Consider the following 18,317-nt stretch of genomic DNA (forward strand, 5'->3'; position numbering starts at 1 on the left):
GCCGAGCTTCGATTTTAATTCGAAGCTTCGAATTAAAACAAAAGTTAATTAATTTTTATTTTTTTTTTATATAATTTATTAAATTTTTATCTTATGTTGTGGGACTTGTACAGCACTTTGGTAAACTTTGTTGTTTTTAAATGTGCTCTATAAATAAAGTGGATTGGATTAATGAATTAAGTAGCCCCTTTCATGACTTGTCGACAATCGCTGTTGTCGTTTGAACAACTTCAGATTTCATGGGAACTACCAATCCCCCAAATCAAGAATGTTTAAGATGAATGAAGTAAGATTTTGATTATTTGAAATATGGCCTGTGTAGACTAAACTATGCACAGAATTATGTCAGTCTACAAGGTCCGGATTCTACATGGTCCGGCAATGTAGACCTTGTAGACTCCACTACAGACCAATTATCAGTGAATGTTCATGCATTTTTAAGAAGGGCTACTTCCACAAAAAAACAAAGAACTCACCAAAACATCTCAGTAGCACCTTATCTAAATGTTCTACTTCATATATGGAGATTCATATTTATTTATGTATTGCATGCATTTCTACATTTTATTTCCTATTTTGTTTATTCATCCCAGTATCTTTCTTTCTTATGTGTGGAATTCTACAAGGCATTTACATTCACATTTACATTTAGTCATTTAGAGGACGCTTTTATCCAAAGCGACTTAGAAGTTCTGTACGACAGGTCATCAGGAAGGATACAACTCTATCAGCTGAGTAACAATATTCAAAACAAGTGTTGCGTGTTACAGTGTAGGTTATTTTATTAGGTTATTATTAAGTGCATGACCGTAAGGTTAGTTAGGGTTAGATTCTTTTTATTTTATTTAAAAATTTTTATTTCAGATAATGGTTGAAGAAGTGCGTCTTTAGTCGACGGCAAAAGATTGGATGGGATTCGGCTGTCCTAACTGGGGTGGGTAGTTAATTCCACCATTGTGTGGCAAGGACTGAGAATAGGCGTGTAGGTGGTGTATATGTGTTTGAGGATGATATCCTTCAAACGGGCAATAGTGATATAATTTGGGCAGTGCTGAGCTGGGTTACTTTCCTCCAGTGTATTTGTCCCCCGGCCCCACCCAATGGCCCCATGCACACACACACACACACACACCGAAGTAAAAATAAAATAAAAAATTTGAAAAAAAAAAGAATTCGAAAATTTTATTTTATTTTTAACTTCGGTGTGTGTGTGTGTGCATGGGGCCATTGGGTGGGGCCGGGGGACAAATGCACTGGAGGAAAGTAACCCAGCTCAGCACTGCCCAAATTATATTATCACTATTGCCCGTTTGAAGGATATCATCCTCAAACACATATACACCACCTACACTGTACAAGCAAAGCTGTACATTGGAATATTGACAACCATACTAGGTAATTTACTGTACATTCGAGGGGGTACTTTTATATAAAATGCTTACTGTAGCCACTACAGTAACATCATTAAGTCTGCTATAAGCTATTCTCCCTCATGTGTGCAGATCTTTATTTAAGCATTACATCACGCGCAGGAGTGGTTTGTGACCAATAAACCATGCCTAGGGGTTGTCGTTAGGCCCGAGGCGCAGCCGAGGGTCGTTAGACCCCCCTAGGCATGGTTTATTGGTCACAAATCACGACTACAAGTGGTGTAAAGCTTTTATACAACTGCCAGATTCATCCAACCTTATTTCTATACAATAAACACACATTAATCGAAGATTTATTGAAAAAACCATCCGCCAGAAAAAGTAGTTCCCACAACTACAAAAAAGACAAGTTGCCTCCATGTGGAAGCAGCTTGAAGTGCATCCAACCAAACTAACACATCCAACTGTGTATTATTGGAATGATTGAGAGAAGTTGCCTCATGTGGAAGCAGTTTGAAGTGCATCCAACCAACTAACACATCCAACTGTGTATTATTGGAATTAGGCCTGCCGCGATAAGCAATAAATCGATTAATTGCCGCGATAATTAAAATTAATGCAATGATTTTGACGGGCGCGATTAATTGCTATTTGCGCGTTTGTTTTAATGAGGCGGAACCAGTGCCCCTTGTCAGTCACTGTCCGTGTTGGGAGGCGGGCCGCTGGCTTTACTACAGAGCAGAGAGCACAGCACAGGAGCTCCGTGGGGCAACACCACATAGCTTAACTACATTTCTCAATAGTGTTGCTCCTTTTAACCAAGTAGCGTTATTTGTAGTGTAACGTTAGCGTTTTAACGTTAGTAGCTAACGTTAAAACTAACTTAAAGTTAGTTGTTCACCAACAATCTCAACATTTGTTTTATCATTAGCTCATGTCGATCTACTAGTAGCATCAGCAAGCTAACGTTAGCTGGCCCCAGTCCACTAGCAGCATGTCGATCTACCAGCAGCATCAGCAAGCTAACGTTAGCTGGCCCCAGCCCATTAGCAGCATGTCGAAGTAGTAGTAGCATCAGCAAGCTAACGTTAGCTGGCCCCAGTCCACCAGCAGCATCAGCAAGCTAGGATAATAACAACAATACTTCCGGTCCGGTCGGTGGGCTTCAAAATAAAAGTCTAAAACACCGGAAAAGACGGAGCGGTGGGCTTCAAAATAAAAGTTTTGGGAAATAAATTTCTCCAAAAAAAATTCTCTAACCGGTCGCAATAATATCGCTTATCGCGATATTTTCGGGGGCAATTAATTGCCCAGCAAAATTTGTTATCGTGGCAGGCCTAATTGGAATGATTGATTGAAAATTTTATTACCAGATGCAGAATGGGTACAATACAGTACGGCTCAATACACACAATTGTTAAGGGAATGCAGACCTACTTTCCATAGAACTTCATTCTTAGATGCTTCTATATAAAGTAGGTAAAACAAATTTAATAGGAAAAAAACGTTTTCTTCGCCCTATTCTTTTATTTATTTTTTTAAACCTAGTGTAGAGGGCCTAAACTTAACCAGTTGGAAACCAAGCGTACAGTAATAAAATTAGCAATCAACCAATCAATCAATTCAATAGACCATGCTCACTTAAAACAGCGCTGCTTCTCTCTCAGTCTGACTCCCCCGCTGTTGCAGACAGGAGTGTGTGTGTGTGTGTGTGTGTGCGCAGCGTGTGTGTGTGTGTGTGTGTGTGTGTGTTTGTGGGTACGCCAGTGTCGGACAGTGTGAGAGTGAACGCTGCAGTCAGTGGGAAGGAAGTAGAAATTTAAATCAATCTGTAACTGAGGGGTACAATTCCCTGACTGTATTACTAGATATGATACTTACTACCACTACCTTTGTACTTAATATTCGGCCACCCAGTACTCGGCATAAATATATTATGATGAACACTGTCACGTAGATGAAACGGATCCAACACAAATGTACGAATTAGAAATAGGTCTTTATTTCTACACAGCGATGGCGTGTAGAGCAAGCACTTAATCAAATCAATCACATTTATGAATGGGAATTAGTATGCACTTTTATGGCAAGAGTATTCGTCGGTATATCAATAGAGAATGTCCAATCTCTGAAGGCGCAGGTGGTACATATACGACCTGGAATAGTTAAGGAATAATAGCAATGATACTTTAATGATTATAGAACTGGATACACTAGGGGGGAATTCCGGTCGCTTGTAAGACAACTGGAGAAGGGGGGGGGGGGTAGAGTCTGGCTGTATCCGTCTGGCCGAGGGTATCCTGGGAGAACCCACGGTTGTGCGGCTCGGTGCCTCAGCGATCCTCGATCCACAGATGAAAGCAGTTGGACTCTCTGTGGGCCGGCTTCCTTCGGTCCACGATGGAGAGACGTGAAGCGACCTCGTCGTGTAGAGCGTCTCCTCACCTGTCGTCCTCTCCGGGGGGGGGGTTTCCAACACACGGCAGTGTTGGTCTTTATCCATAGAATAATCACTGTATACAAAGCATAATCCGTGCCTGGGAAGGCGGGCTGTCGTCGGTAGAATAATCCGGTATGCAGGTCCACTCGCTCGTCGGCTCTGGGGCTCCTCGGGTGCAGCCTCACATGGGGTCGGCCACCCTGGATAAGCAGCCAGTTCTCTGCCCGAAACGATGGGGTACTGACTACGATAGTATTCTCACCGCACGAAGCACTACATATGAATAGACTATTATTAGCTTAATAGACTACGTCCAACTCGACGATATAGTGCCAAATATGACTATTCAAATATTAATATACACGATGTCTCAATACCGATGGTAGGCCGAACTTGGCCTTACTCCCACACGTGGCGTCGCGGGGAGGCTTTACGTCTGTCACTCTATTGGAGGGTAAGAAACTGGACTAAAAAGGAAGTCCTACTTTAGTAGCGCAGTATATATACGCACTATGAACAAATAGTACCGTTAGTGGTGCGGTAGCCAGATTCCTACGCGGAACTAGGACTTGTTCGTACATGTTGAGCGGTACGTTTGAACTGGGTCTGGGGGGTATGGCAGCCTGGCACCAAGGTCTCGACCAATAGTAGAATGGAGACTATTATGGGATGTTCAGTAGGCTAGAATGGATATTCAATGCATATTGTACAAGGAATATACAAGGGATATCAGGGAATATTAGAGAATATACAAATACAATTAAATATATATATATAATAAATATATATATTCGGTTTAATCTGGCCCTTCACAACAGCCACCCCCTGATTGGTCCCAGACCTAATCAGTTAAGCAGAGACAGATTAATCGCGTTGTCTAGTTACACATAAGGGTTTGCTGTAGGGGTCAGTCAACTTCACAAAGTCATAGGGTTATAGGGTCATGGTTAGGGGTGGACGGTATGGTCTAAAATTTATATCACGGTATAATTTGAAGCATAGACGGTAACGGTATATATCACGGTATAATCGTTTTTGATAAAAATTTTTTTTTTATTTTATATAATTTTTTATTTTTTTTTATAAAATATATATATTATATAATTAGACTTGTACTTGTATTATCTGCGAGACATCGCCACCACGCAACAAGCTCCACTGTCTGTGTGTACTCTAGTAGCCTCCAGCTACGGCCAGGTTTCCCCGGAGCTGCACCTGGACCTATACTCAGTAGCCTCGAGCAGAGCTACGGCCAGGATTCTCCGGCGCTGCACCTGGACCCTATTATATTGGAATAACGTTAGCAAGCCCTCAGCTCGAATACGCATCGAATCAGTGTTATAAGACATTGATATCAGGAGCTATCCGGCTAAGCCGGATATATAACGTTAATACAACGCCTCAGTGAATTATTTAGTTCAATGGGACATTTCGTTTTGAACGGTGAACTAACTCGCGTTAACGTGAGCTAACGGCTAACAGGTAGCACACACACGTCTCTCTCTACTAGACTTTGTGGAGCGTTTGTTGATGTCAGGAGCTATCGGTAGCTGGCCGACTAGATACCGTTCGGTTAGACAATGCCTCATCATGTATTAAACTAAAAGTGAATAGTTGACTGGGTCATTTTGTAACGGTAGCTAAGCTAACGTTAGCTCAGGGAGACGCCGCCGACAGCTGAGCTCCCGTGTCCCGTCCCACTAGACTACTAGATCCGTGTTTACATGCGTGCGGTAGGGGCTGGCACGCCCACTGCGCGAAGCCTCCTAAATAACTTTTTCCAGTTCGCACATATCTATTATCTATGACTAATTCTATCTATTTTTAGGGGCAAATGCGAGTGAAATAGTCGCGCTGTGGTTACATGACGTCATTGGTATTTTAGAGCTGCACTACCGGTTTAGACGGTATAGTCAAAATCCATACCGTAGAGCAAATTCATACCGTTTATACCGTATACCGTTTATACCGTCCACCCCTAGTCATGGTCATCATCGATTGTGTCTGGGAGTCGGGGCAGTTCTATGAGCCTCGCCACGGGACGGGTGTAAGTGCGACCCTGGACAAGCACTTCAGCTGCTCGGACCTTGCCGTCGGCACCGGTGATCACTTTGCTTACGCGGCCGGCCGGCCACATAGCTCTGGGCAGTGATTGATCAATAATCATGACGACTGTTTCTTCTGTCAAATTGTCTCTCTCCTTTACCCACTTCTGGCGGGTCTGTAGAGACGGTAGGTAGTGCAGTAGGAATGTCCTTTGTTGTGCACTCTCTATGTTGGGGTCTGCGGAGATAACAGTGCTCAATCCACAGAACACAGGCTTCTTATTCTCAGCCTCCTCCTGACTGGCTTCCCTCGGGATAGGCGTGGGCCACTCTCCTTCCGGGAGCTTTAGGAATGCTGGGCCGTCACTGTAGACATTGCGACGGGTGAGGTCATCTAGGGGCATTCCCCGGGTGATGACGTCAGCTGGGTTCTGTTTTGTATCAACGTAGCGCCACTCTGTTTCTCCGGTTAACTCTTCGGTTAAGTCTTGAATCTCGGTGACTCTGACTCCCACGAAGACTTTGTACTTGCATGAGTCCGATTTGATCCAGGCGAGTACTGTCGTGGAATCTGACCACAGGATTGTTCTAGACACCGGTATGGTGAGCTCACGTTGGATGAGCGTGGCTAGGTGCGCTCCGGCTAGGGCTGCGCAGAGCTCTAGGCGTGGGATAGATTGTTGCTTGCGTGGGGCTATTCTCGAGCGGGCGAGGACAAATGCTGTGTAGATCTCTCCCCCCTCTTCTTGGGCCCGCAAGTAGGCTACTGATCCGTATGCGACCTCTGAGGCGTCACTGAAGACGTGTAAGTCCATTTTACATGTCTCTGGCCTCACCGTGGGTGGGAAGTAGCTTCGGCGCATATTAACGCCTGGGAGTGAGTGGAGCTCCATCTCCCACTCTCTCCAGGTGGATGCAAGGTGTGCGGGAATGGGGTCGTCCCAGCCCTGGTCCTTGTCCCACAATGCTCGTACAATCATTTTTGCCCTGGTGGTGTACGGTAGAATACATCCTAGCGGGTCATATTGTCGGGCGAGTGTTGTGTACACACTCCGTCTGGTGGTCGGCGCCGCCGCCGGCCTTCCCTGCTCCGTAGTCAGGGGCTTGTGTCTGTAGTGAAGCGAATCTGTTTTGAATCGCCACACCAATCCCAGGGTCATCTCCTGGGCTTCTCCCGGGATTGTAGCCATCCAGGTCTCGCTGCTGGCTGCCTTGTCCTCGGAGGAGAGGCTGCGCAGTACTTGCGGATCGCTGCTGGCCCACTGCCTGAGATCAAAGCCGCCTTTGATCAATGAGGCGCGGAGTTTAATCAGGAGAGCCTCGGCTTCTTCCTGGGTTGAAAGGCTTTGTAGACAGTTGTCTACGTAGAAGCTGTTCTTTACGCTGTGTCGGACCTCTTCGTCCGCTGCTGGGTCCTCTGCTACATGTTTCTGTAGTGCAAATGTAGCACAGCAGGGGCTGCACGTCGTTCCGAAGGGGAGGACTTCCCATTGGTAGATGGCTGGGTGCTCATCTCCTGGCTTCTCTCTCCATAGGAACCGTAACAGGGGCTTGTCCTCCTCTACTAATCTCACCTGCAGGAACATTCCTTTAATGTCCCCGCTGATGGCCACCTTTTCCTGGCGGAAGCGGAGTAGAACGCCGAGTAGGGAGGGGCCGAGTGTGGGACCGGGCAGTAACTCTTTATTCGGATTTTGGGATCCGATCTGGTAGCTGCAGTTAAATACTATGCGGTCTTTACCGTTGTGATGGACCTTGTGGTGAGGCACGTACCACGATTCAGTGGTCTGGTCAGCCTCTTTAATGTCCATCTTTGTGACGTGTCCCGCTGTGATGAGCTTCTCAATCTCAGCGCGGTATACACTCTCTTGGGCGGGGTTCTTGGCTAGGCGCCGCTCCGTGTTCAGCAGGTACCGTTCTGTGGCGTCTGTCTTGGCGTGGAAAGTAGGCATTCCTTCTCGCCGCAGGAGTGGCGTGGCGTATCTCAACACGCCGTTGACCGGGACACTCTTGGTCCCTGTCTCGAGGAGGTGAATGGCGTAAATGTCATCTTTAGAGCGAATGTTTTTCTTTCCGTTCTTAAAGGGCATTTGTTCCAAGGTCCATAACCGCTCTACGTGTTGCAGGAGTGCGGTTTCTCCCTCTGTGACTCGGGAGTGGAGACATCTAGTGGCTGTACTTCGGTTGAGAGATTTGGCGAGCGGGCCTTGGAGAGTCCATCCCAAACGGGTCTCGACTGCTGCAGGACAGCCTCGGGGTCCGGTATGAACCCGGTCTATCGGGACAATGAGGTCTGCATGGTCGGAGCCTATCAACAGGGTCGGCATAGCATTGTCTATGAGCGGGATCGGTAACTTGCGCAGATGTGCATATTTCTCCATCAGCTTGGCGACGGGGTATGTGTACCGCGACAGTCCTATTTCTTGGCTGGTGAAAGCGTCTGTAATCTGGTACCGTCGCTCAGGCTGGCCGCTTGCTGCGATAGAGAATGAGACATTCTCGCCCTTTATCGTCTTCAAATCTCGTCTTATTGTCCGAATTGTCATTTGGGTTTCGCTTCCCCGCAGCCCTAGCTGGGCCGCAGCGGAGGCGAGCAGAAGGGTCTTCTCTGACCCGTCATCGAGGACGGCGTAAGTGTCCAGGACTTTATTCTGGTAGCTTAGTGTCACACGCACTACTTTTAGGAGTACTCGGGCTCCACTGCTGCTGGCGGGATCGATGTACATGACGCTCGCTTTGCTGCTGGATGGTGCGGGTGAAGGGCGCCGTCTGTTACTGTCGTGAAGTATGTCCAGATGGGCTCCATCGCACTTGGTGCACCTTTTCTTTAAGCGGCATTCGGCTGCCATGTGTGAGCGCGCACAGCGAAAACAGCGCTTGTTGGACTTTATCCATTGACTTGCTTCCTCCGCGTTCAGCTTGGGGAAGGAGTCACATTGCGCTAGCCAGTGTTCTTTCTCACAGTAGGGGCACACTATCTTCCACTTCTCCGTTCTGGAGGGGGTACTGTGGCTCCTGCTGCTCGGTACTGACTCCGATTGGTGCTTCACAGTCACCGATCTTCTTCCATCATTTAGTCGTCTGGTTCCTTCTCTGGAGCCAGGGGTGCTCCGTCCGAATGTATCTAGCCGTAGGCTGCTGACTTCTCTCGCCAGGAAGTCTGCTAGATCGAGGAGGTTCGGTTCGGGGCCATTCGGGTCTCGGTGGTCTCTCTGCCGCCTAAAACGCTCCTGTCGAGCGGGCGGCAGCTTCTCCAAGATCCTTTCCACATTTGAGTTGGCGTAAAGTTCATGCCTCCCCTTCTCTCTCTGCGCTCCCAACATCCCTACCAGGGACTGCACTCTGATGGACAGGTCGTCCAGTGCTCGATTGTCTATTGCTGGGGGTAAGCGGTCGATGTGTCGGATCTCCTGGATCACGTAATCCCATATGCGCCCATACCTCTGGTCCAATGCTACCAGCGCTGCTGTGTATGGGGTGGTGGAAGTCGCGTAGGCGAGCGCTATATTATGTGCGCGGGGTACCTTAAGTGCTTCAGTAGGATGGCGTATTTATGGCGTTCATCCAATACATCCACCAACATGGTCTCCAGACACATGCGGAGTTCTGTATACTGGGCCCGGTTCTCTTGGGTGAAGTCGGGTACCATAGGCGTGCCAATGTATGACGCTGACTGTGGATACATCGGCGAGCGTTGGGGGAGAGGCCTCCTAGGCGAGTCTCCTCCCGCTCCTTGGTATGGGCTGGTACCGGCAGTGTACCATGGCCCGCTTGTCCAGGTGCTGTTCCTCGGTGCGGGTCGTGCGTCGTGCTCACCCGGGTATAGAGTCGGGGGTCTGTAGCGCAGCTCCGCGGGAGTATAGCCTGGGCTGTACCGGACCTCCTGGTCCGGTAGAGTACTGTGCTGTCGTCGGGCGTGGTTCTCCTCCTCTTCCTCTTCGTCTTCAGTTAGGTCATCCAGTGCTTGTAGTCTCTGGTTTAGCCTCTCCACAGGATATGCTGCTCCTTCCCGGTTGCTAGGTCTCGCTTGGACCGGTGGGGGGAGGTGGTCTGTGGGGGGTATAGACCTCGTCTGTTGGTCAAGTTCAGGGTTGTTTACTCGGCTAGGGGATGCCGCCCTGGAGGTGTGTCTAGACGAGTTCCTGGAGCCTCTGGCGGAGGGAGAGGGTGTTGTCCGTCTGATCAGCTGTTCTATTAGTTGCGCTTGCTGTCTGTCGCGCTCTGCGTCCCGTAGAGCACCAGCAGCTGCTCGCTGGCTGTCTGCTCGGTCTCGGGCCACATTCTCTTCCCTCTGAATGCGTCTTATTTCTAGACGTATATGCTCTTCTTCGCTCCGCTGCTGGATCTGCAGTCGGTCGCGTTCAGCAGCGGCGTTCAGGCTGATGAGGAAGGCCTGCTGTAGGGTCCTCTCTGCCTCGCTGGGAGAAGGCGGTTGTATAGGGGAGCCTTCCCTCGGGGTACTCCTTGCGGAGCCTTGGAGCTCTATCTCCACGGTGCTCTCCCCGTCTTCTTCCGTGCCGAGTTCTCTCTCGGTAGCGTTGTATTCCTCCCGGGACTCATCGGGGACTACTTCTTCAGTATTGGCGGGGTGTGAAGTCATGTCTGGTTCCCACTGGTCCCCACCGTGAACTTGGTCAGTTACATTAGAACCCGTAGGGGCCTCTATGGTCGGGGTAGTCTGGGCGTTGGGGTTAGACATACTTTTACTTTCTAGTTTTACCGCGTTTACTGTTAGTAGAAGACTAGGTTGTTGACTGACAGCGTAAGCCTCTAAGTACTGAGGGAGCCGTCGTTCGCGCTGCGGGCGTTGGTTAGGAGGATCGTTTCGTGGAGTGTTCATCATAGGCCATTTCAATATTAATAACACTATATTAATATTACACTAATTACCCTCCGGCTCGAAGGACCAATTGTAACTGAGGGGTACAATTCCCTGACTGTATTACTAGATATGATACTTACTACCACTACCTTTGTACTTAATATTCGGCCACCCAGTACTCGGCATAAATATATTATGATGAACACTGTCACGTAGATGAAACGGATCCAACACAAATGTACGAATTAGAAATAGGTCTTTATTTCTACACAGCGATGGTGTGTAGAGCAAGCACTTAATCAAATCAATCACATTTATGAATGGGAATTAGTATGCACTTTTATGGCAAGAGTATTCGTCGGTATATCAATAGAGAATGTCCAATCTCTGAAGGCGCAGGTGGTACATATACGACCTGGAATAGTTAAGGAATAATAGCAATGATACTTTAATGATTATAGAACTGGATACACTAGGGGGGAATTCCGGTCGCTTGTAAGACAACTGGAGAAGGGGGGGGGGGGTAGAGTCTGGCTGTATCCGTCTGGCCGAGGGTATCCTGGGAGAACCCACGGTTGTGCGGCTCGGTGCCTCAGCGATCCTCGATCCACAGATGAAAGCAGTTGGACTCTCTGTGGGCCGGCTTCCTTCGGTCCACGATGGAGAGACGTGAAGCGACCTCGTCGTGTAGAGCGTCTCCTCACCTGTCGTCCTCTCCGGGGGGGGGGTTTCCAACACACGGCAGTGTTGGTCTTTATCCATAGAATAATCACTGTATACAAAGCATAATCCGTGCCTGGGAAGGCGGGCTGTCGTCGGTAGAATAATCCGGTATGCAGGTCCACTCGCTCGTCGGCTCTGGGGCTCCTCGGGTGCAGCCTCACATGGGGTCGGCCACCCTGGATAAGCAGCCAGTTCTCTGCCCGAAACGATGGGGTACTGACTACGATAGTATTCTCACCGCACGAAGCACTACATATGAATAGACTATTATTAGCTTAATAGACTACGTCCAACTCGACGATATAGTGCCAAATATGACTATTCAAATATTAATATACACGATGTCTCAATACCGATGGTAGGCCGAACTTGGCCTTACTCCCACACGTGGCGTCGCGGGGAGGCTTTACGTCTGTCACTCTATTGGAGGGTAAGAAACTGGACTAAAAAGGAAGTCCTACTTTAGTAGCGCAGTATATATACGCACTATGAACAAATAGTACCGTTAGTGGTGCGGTAGCCAGATTCCTACGCGGAACTAGGACTTGTTCGTACATGTTGAGCGGTACGTTTGAACTGGGTCTGGGGGGTATGGCAGCCTGGCACCAAGGTCTCGACCAATAGTAGAATGGAGACTATTATGGGATGTTCAGTAGGCTAGAATGGATATTCAATGCATATTGTACAAGGAATATACAAGGGATATCAGGGAATATTAGAGAATATACAAATACAATTAAATATATATATAATAAATATATATATTCGGTTTAATCTGGCCCTTCACAACACAATCAATTAATCAATCAATTAATCCGCGATTTTTCTTTTGTTCTAGATTGACTCAAGACCCATCAATTACATCATCCAACATTGTTTAAAGGACTAAGTTCAAGTTCAAGTTCAAGTTCTTTAATAGTTGTCATACAGAAGTACAGAATACTTTCATACAAAATGCTTCTTACTGTTACGCTCCAGAGACTGTGCTAGACAAGATAGTATCAAATAACATAATAACATAATATAGCATGAATTTAGAAGAAGAAAATGAGGTCACAGTGTTCGGTATAGACATATGTACAATGTTCTGAGTTACCATATAATATACAATACACAATACTATGCAGTGTACTAATGTACAGTACTATCTAGTGCAAAGCAGAAATGGGATGAGGTACAATTTTAGGTACAATTTACAGTAAGGTGTACGAGTTGTAGTGCAATCCTTCATCCATAAATATAAAGTGTGGGGAGTGGGTGCTACAGTGTGTTTGTTTAAAGTGGGTGTGTGCTATAAAGTGTGTGGAGTGGGTGCTACAGTGTGTTTGTTTAAAGTGAGTGTGTGCGTGTGGATGTGTGTGCTATGTGCGTTTGGTGGTTGTTGTTGTGTAGTGTTCATTCATTGTTCGTTTAGCAGCCTGATGGCCTGGGGATAGAAGCTACTTCTGAGTCTTTCTGTGCTCGCCTTGAGACTCCTGTATCGCTTGCCTGACCGCAGCAGTTCGAAGAGGCAGTTGTTCGGGTGACTGGAGTCTTTAATGATTCTCTTAGCCTTGCCCTTGCAACGCTTGTAGTAAATGTTCTGGAGGGTGGGGAGCCCCCCTCCAATTGTGCGTTCGGCTGAACGTGTCACTCTTTGTAGTCTGCTTTGGTCTTTTGCAGTGCTATTCCCAAACCAGGAGGTGATGTTGCCGGTCAAGATGCTCTCTATTGTACATGAGTAGAAGTTCTTAAGGATCTTCTGGCTGACTTGGAACTTCCTTAGGCGCCTGAGGAAGTAGAGGCGTTGTCGTGCCTTCTTCACCACACTGTTAATGTGTGTGGTCCATGTCAAGTCCTCGGATATGTAGGCTCCGAGGTACTTGAAGCTGTTGACTCTCTCAACCGGTGCCCCGTCGATGCTGAGGGGGCTGTAGTCCTTGACCCCCGACCTCCTGAAGTCCACAATCATCTCCTTTGTTTTGCTGACGTTCAGGGAGAGGCTGTTTTCCTGGCACCATCCCGCCAGGACCTTGACCTCTTCCAGGTAGGCCCTCTCGTCGTTGGCAGAGATCAGGCCCACCACCACTGTGTCGTCAGCAAATTTGACGATTGTATTGCTACTCCGCTGAGCCACACAGTCGTGTGTGTACAGGGAGTAGAGGAGGGGACTCAGAACACAGCCCTGGGGGGCCCCTATGTTGAGGGTGATGGATGAGGAGGTGCAGTTGCCTGCTCTCACCACCTGGGGTCTGCCAGTCAGGAAGTCCAAGACCCACTGGCAGAGGTCATAGCCCAAGCCCAGGTCCCTGAGCTTGGCTATGAGTATGGAGGGGACTATGGTATTGAATGCCGAGCTGTAGTCGATGAATAGCATTCTCACATAGTTCCCCTGCCTCTTGTCCAGGTGTGATGCTGCTGTGTGCAGCACATGGGATATGGCGTCCTCCGTGGACCTGTTGGGGCGGTATGCAAATTGCAGGGGGTCCATGTTGATGGGGAGGGAGGAGCAGATGTAGCCCTTTACTAGCTTCTCAAAGCACTTCATGGCTATGGAGGTGAGAGCTACAGGGCGGTAGTCGTTGAGGCAAGCAGGCTTGGATTTTTTGGGTACAGGGATAATAGTGGACTTCTTCAGGCAGGTGGGGATGACAGCCTGTTCTAAGGACAGGTTAAATATGTCAGTGAATACTGGGGCCAGTTGGTCGGCACAGACTTTTAGGACGCGGCCGGGGATGCCGTCCGGACCTGCTGCCTTCCTGATATTCACTTTTTTAAAGGTCCGCCTCACCTCATGCTCTGTTACCCTGAACACTGCGCCTCCATCAGCAGCCGACCCCCCCCCCCCCCCATTGCCGAGGCTTGTGAGCTGGTGTTGTTATTACCAGCATCAAACCTCGCATAGAAGGTATTGAGGTCGTTTGCTAAGGAGATGTCACTGTTCAGTTTGAGGGAGGCGCCTTTGTAGTCTGTCATCGTTTTGAGCCCCTGCCACATAGCTCTAGAGTCAGCTTGTTCAAACTGGAGTTCAATTTTATCCCTGTAGCGCCGTTTGGCCTCTGACACTGTCCTCCTTACGTTGTGTCGCGCCACCTTGTGGTCATTCATGTTGCCTGCCACTAGGCCGTCATTGTATGCTTTGGTGCGCTCTCTCAGAGCTTCACGGACGGATTTGTCTACCCAGGGTTTTTGATTTGGGTAAACTTTCATTTTGGTAGTGGGGATTGTTTCTTTCACCCTAGTACAGACATAGTCCAGCACTGTCTCCGTGTAGGCATTAATGTTATCTGTGTCGCGGAACACAATCCAGTCTGTGTGGTGAAACACTGACCGGATCGTCTCTTCTGACGTCAGATCCCATTTCTGCACCTCTCGCGAGACTACGGGAGTACTTTTAATTCTCTGTCTGTACTTTGGTGAAAGGAAAATGGATGCGTGATCTGACTTGCCAAAGCCACTATCAGAATGAGCCTTGTAGCCACCTTTAAATTGCGTGTAACAGTGATCTAGGATGTTACCGCCTCTGGTGTTGCAAGTCACATGCTGATAGAAGTCGGGCAATACCTTTCTCAGATTGGCGCTATTGAAATCTCCCAGTACTAAAATGGCGGCGTTAACGTTAGCCACTTGTATTCTATTTACCTCGTCGTGTAGTCTGGAGAGCGCAACCTTGTTGCTGGCTTGCGGTGGAATATACACTCCGACCAGGACTAACACATTCCCCTTGACAGAATCGCTTCATATTTAGTCGTTATGGTGCTATCAACATATCCATTTGTTGTCCGCGATCTTGTTTTCTCCCGGAGTGAGCCGGGGAGTGATATGTGATTCGGTTGTGGGCGGGTCCTGAGCCCAGGACCGTGGATTGTTGCCAATAAAGACGTGTAAATGGCCAATCAGAATCGAGAAATTTGCATGCCGTTGTATAAGTAGTTTTAAAGCACATTGGCTTTGTTCTGAATGCACTTTGTAGTTATCCTACAGAGAAAAGAAAATGCACTTGACTTGGAATTAATGTACTGTATGCATTCAGAAGTGCTGAATAAATGTTTTATGGACCCATAATAGTGATTATTTATTATTTAAGTTAAGTTTTGCCATAATCATATTTTTCCATAATCGGGTAGCTGAACAACATTGGTAAAAAAAAAATCTATTCTATGAATCATATTCGGTTTTCGGCCAACTGTTTCCTATTTTCGGTATCGGTTTCGGCCAAGAATTTCCCATTCGGTGCATCCCTAGTTTAAACTCTTAACTGGCACCGACCCGGCCCCGGGGCGTTTTAAGGACGATTTGCCCACCGGCGCGCCACGCGACTTTGGCAAGCTAGCGGCTCGGCTGTGCATATTTTTAATACAATATATATATCGAATATATCCGTTCAGCGGTTCTCGAGTTACATGCCGATATGTGAGGTTTGCGCTGAAGTACACAGCAGACTTTAAATCTTTTCGAATTCCACTCCCGACTCCTGAGGCTCTCGAAGATTATTGGACACGGTAACCAATGAGTGGCTTTCCAATGGTACCCCACGTAGGGATGAGTGAATCGGGGATCTAGGTGAAGGGTCACAAGCGAAAACAGGAAGAGAAATTTCCGCCGAATGCATTGAAGTTAAGTGAGGAAATGGTTTACTGCAGAGCTTTTAAAAAAAATCTTTATTTTTAATTTTTTTTAATCGCTCCTAATCACTCATTTCTGAACGGATTTGTATGCAATTTGGACATCCAATCCAATCCAACTTTATTTATAAAGCGCTTTAACAGCCACAGGGGCACAAAGTGCTGTACAGAGGGAGCATATTAAAAACTATATAAGCAGCACTAAAAACAGATAAAAAAAAAAACAGAGTACCAAAAAAGAGAAGATAAAAGAAGGTAAACATAGGCAGCAATACAAATTTAAATAGATCAGAGTACTTAAAAAATATTTAAAAGCAAAGGACACGGTAACAAAACGATACAACAACACAGTAAGACAATAAGATCATAAAATCAACAAGCTACATGGTGTCGAAGGCCAGAGAGAAAAGGTGGGTCTTAAGGAGGCCTTTGAAACGGGGCAGTGATGAGGCCTGCCTAATCTGCAGTGGCAGCTCGTTCCACATTTTGGGGGCGACAACGGAGAAGGCACGGTCCCCCCTGAGCTTACGCCTAGTTGTAGGCACTACTAGGAGCAGCTGGTCAGCTGACCTGAGAGAGCGAGAAGGTGTATAGACCTGCAACAGCTCAGAGAGGTAGGGTGGGGCAAGGTCATGAAGAGCTTTAAAAGCAAATAAAATAATTTTAAAATGAATCCTAAAGTGCATGGGGAGCCAGTGGAGTGAGGATAAAATCGGTGAGATGTGGTCATATTTACGAGTGCCAGTTAAAAGACGTGCAGCGGCGTTCTGCACCATTTGAAGGCGAGCCACTGAGGATCCACTCACCCCTATATAAAGTGCATTGCAGTAATCCAGCCTAGTCGTCACAAATGCATGGATTACTGCTTCAAAATGCTGCGCCTGTAGGATGGGCTTAATTTTGGCCAGCTGCCTCAACTGGAAAAAGCTCGATTTGACCACGGCCTTGATCTGGATGTCAAATTTAAGGTCTGGGTCGATTTTTACACCTAAGTTCTTTACTATTGGTTTGACATGTTGTGCCAGCGAACCCAGATCTAGCAGTGTGGTCACAGAGGGGCCATCAAAAACCATGACCTCAGTCTTTTTGTCATTAAAATTATATATAGATATAGATCTGGCTGTCATCAGCGTAGCAGTGAAAAGGAATGCCGTGCTTTCTGAGGATGGAACCAAGGGGCAATAAATAAATAGAGAACAGGACGGCGCCAAGTATCGAGCCCTGGGGTACACCATACAATAGGGGGGCAGTAGAAGACAGAGTCCTCGAGCCTGACACAAAAAGATCGATCTGCCAGGTAGGACTTGAACCATTCAAGGGCTATGCCTCTGATGCCCACCCACTGTTCAAGGCGGGCAATTAAAATGTCATGGTCCACCGTGTCAAATGCGGCCGACGGGTCTAAAAGGACCAGGACAACACAGTCACTGGAATCAGTAGCTAATGTACTATACAATACTTCAGGCTATGGACCAACTCAAGTTCAGACCTATGTTACTCTATTTCATTAGCACTAAAAGTGAATTTCTTATTTTTTTATTGACTTTATTGTATCAGAAACTTCAGAATGTTATCTTTCAAAAGAGACCATGCATGTGCTCCAAGTATAAAGTATAGTATTTTGGTTTGCAAAAAAAGTATGCAGTCCTCAAGTTCAAGTTTAAAAATTGCCACTTTTGGGGGCGCCAGTTAAGTCTAATCTTAAAACACATTTGTTCTCCCTTACCTAGCATTTAAAGACATTTACACTCTGCTGCCGTAATTTTGTTTGTAGTTCTGTGTACTTTGTATTGTGTTTGTGTTTTTTTTTACTATATTATGGTTTTTACTGTGAAGCACTTTGGTCAGCCATGTTGTTTTTAAATGTGCTATTGACTTACTTGACTTAAGCCTTTGCACTCCCTGCGGAGCATAGGCCACTGACGATTTCTTTCCATGTTGCGCGGTTTTTGGCCTCCCGAACGATGTTGTGCCATCCCAGTCCAGCCTCTTTCATTTCCCCTTCCCAAGAACGGCGCCAGGTGTTTCGAGGCCTGCCGCGTTTCCTCTTTCCAGGTGGGTTCCATCGTAGGGCTTGCCGGGTGATGTTTGCGTCTTCCTTTCTCAGGGTATGGCCCATCCACTTTCTCTTCTTTATTTCTTCTGGCGGGGGTAGTTGTTTTGTGCGCTCCCACAGGTCCAGATTTGTAATGACATTTGGCCATCTCACTCTTAGAATGCGGCGGAGGCAGGAATTTATGAAGGACTGTACTTTCTGCTTCAGCCCTACGGTTGTCTTCCAGGTCTCAGAGCCATACAGGAGGACTGATTTAA

At 47.2% G+C, this 18,317-nt stretch overlaps 2 protein-coding genes across 10 annotated transcripts in view; one reads left to right on the plus strand and one right to left on the minus strand.

Annotated features, from left to right (window-relative positions):
• wdr4 (WD repeat domain 4) overlaps nucleotides 1–18,317 on the plus strand; it is a 54,053-nt gene that overhangs the window by 20,648 nt on the left and 15,088 nt on the right. The gene's annotated exons all lie outside the window — the stretch shown is intronic.
• The window catches only part of pde9aa (phosphodiesterase 9aa), a 210,723-nt gene that overhangs the window by 458 nt on the left and 191,948 nt on the right, over nucleotides 1–18,317 (minus strand). The window lies entirely within an intron of this gene.

Source organism: Notolepis coatsorum (genome assembly GCF_963971535.1).
Source record: "Notolepis coatsorum genome assembly, chromosome: 5".
Lineage (NCBI taxonomy): Eukaryota > Metazoa > Chordata > Actinopteri > Aulopiformes > Paralepididae > Notolepis > Notolepis coatsorum.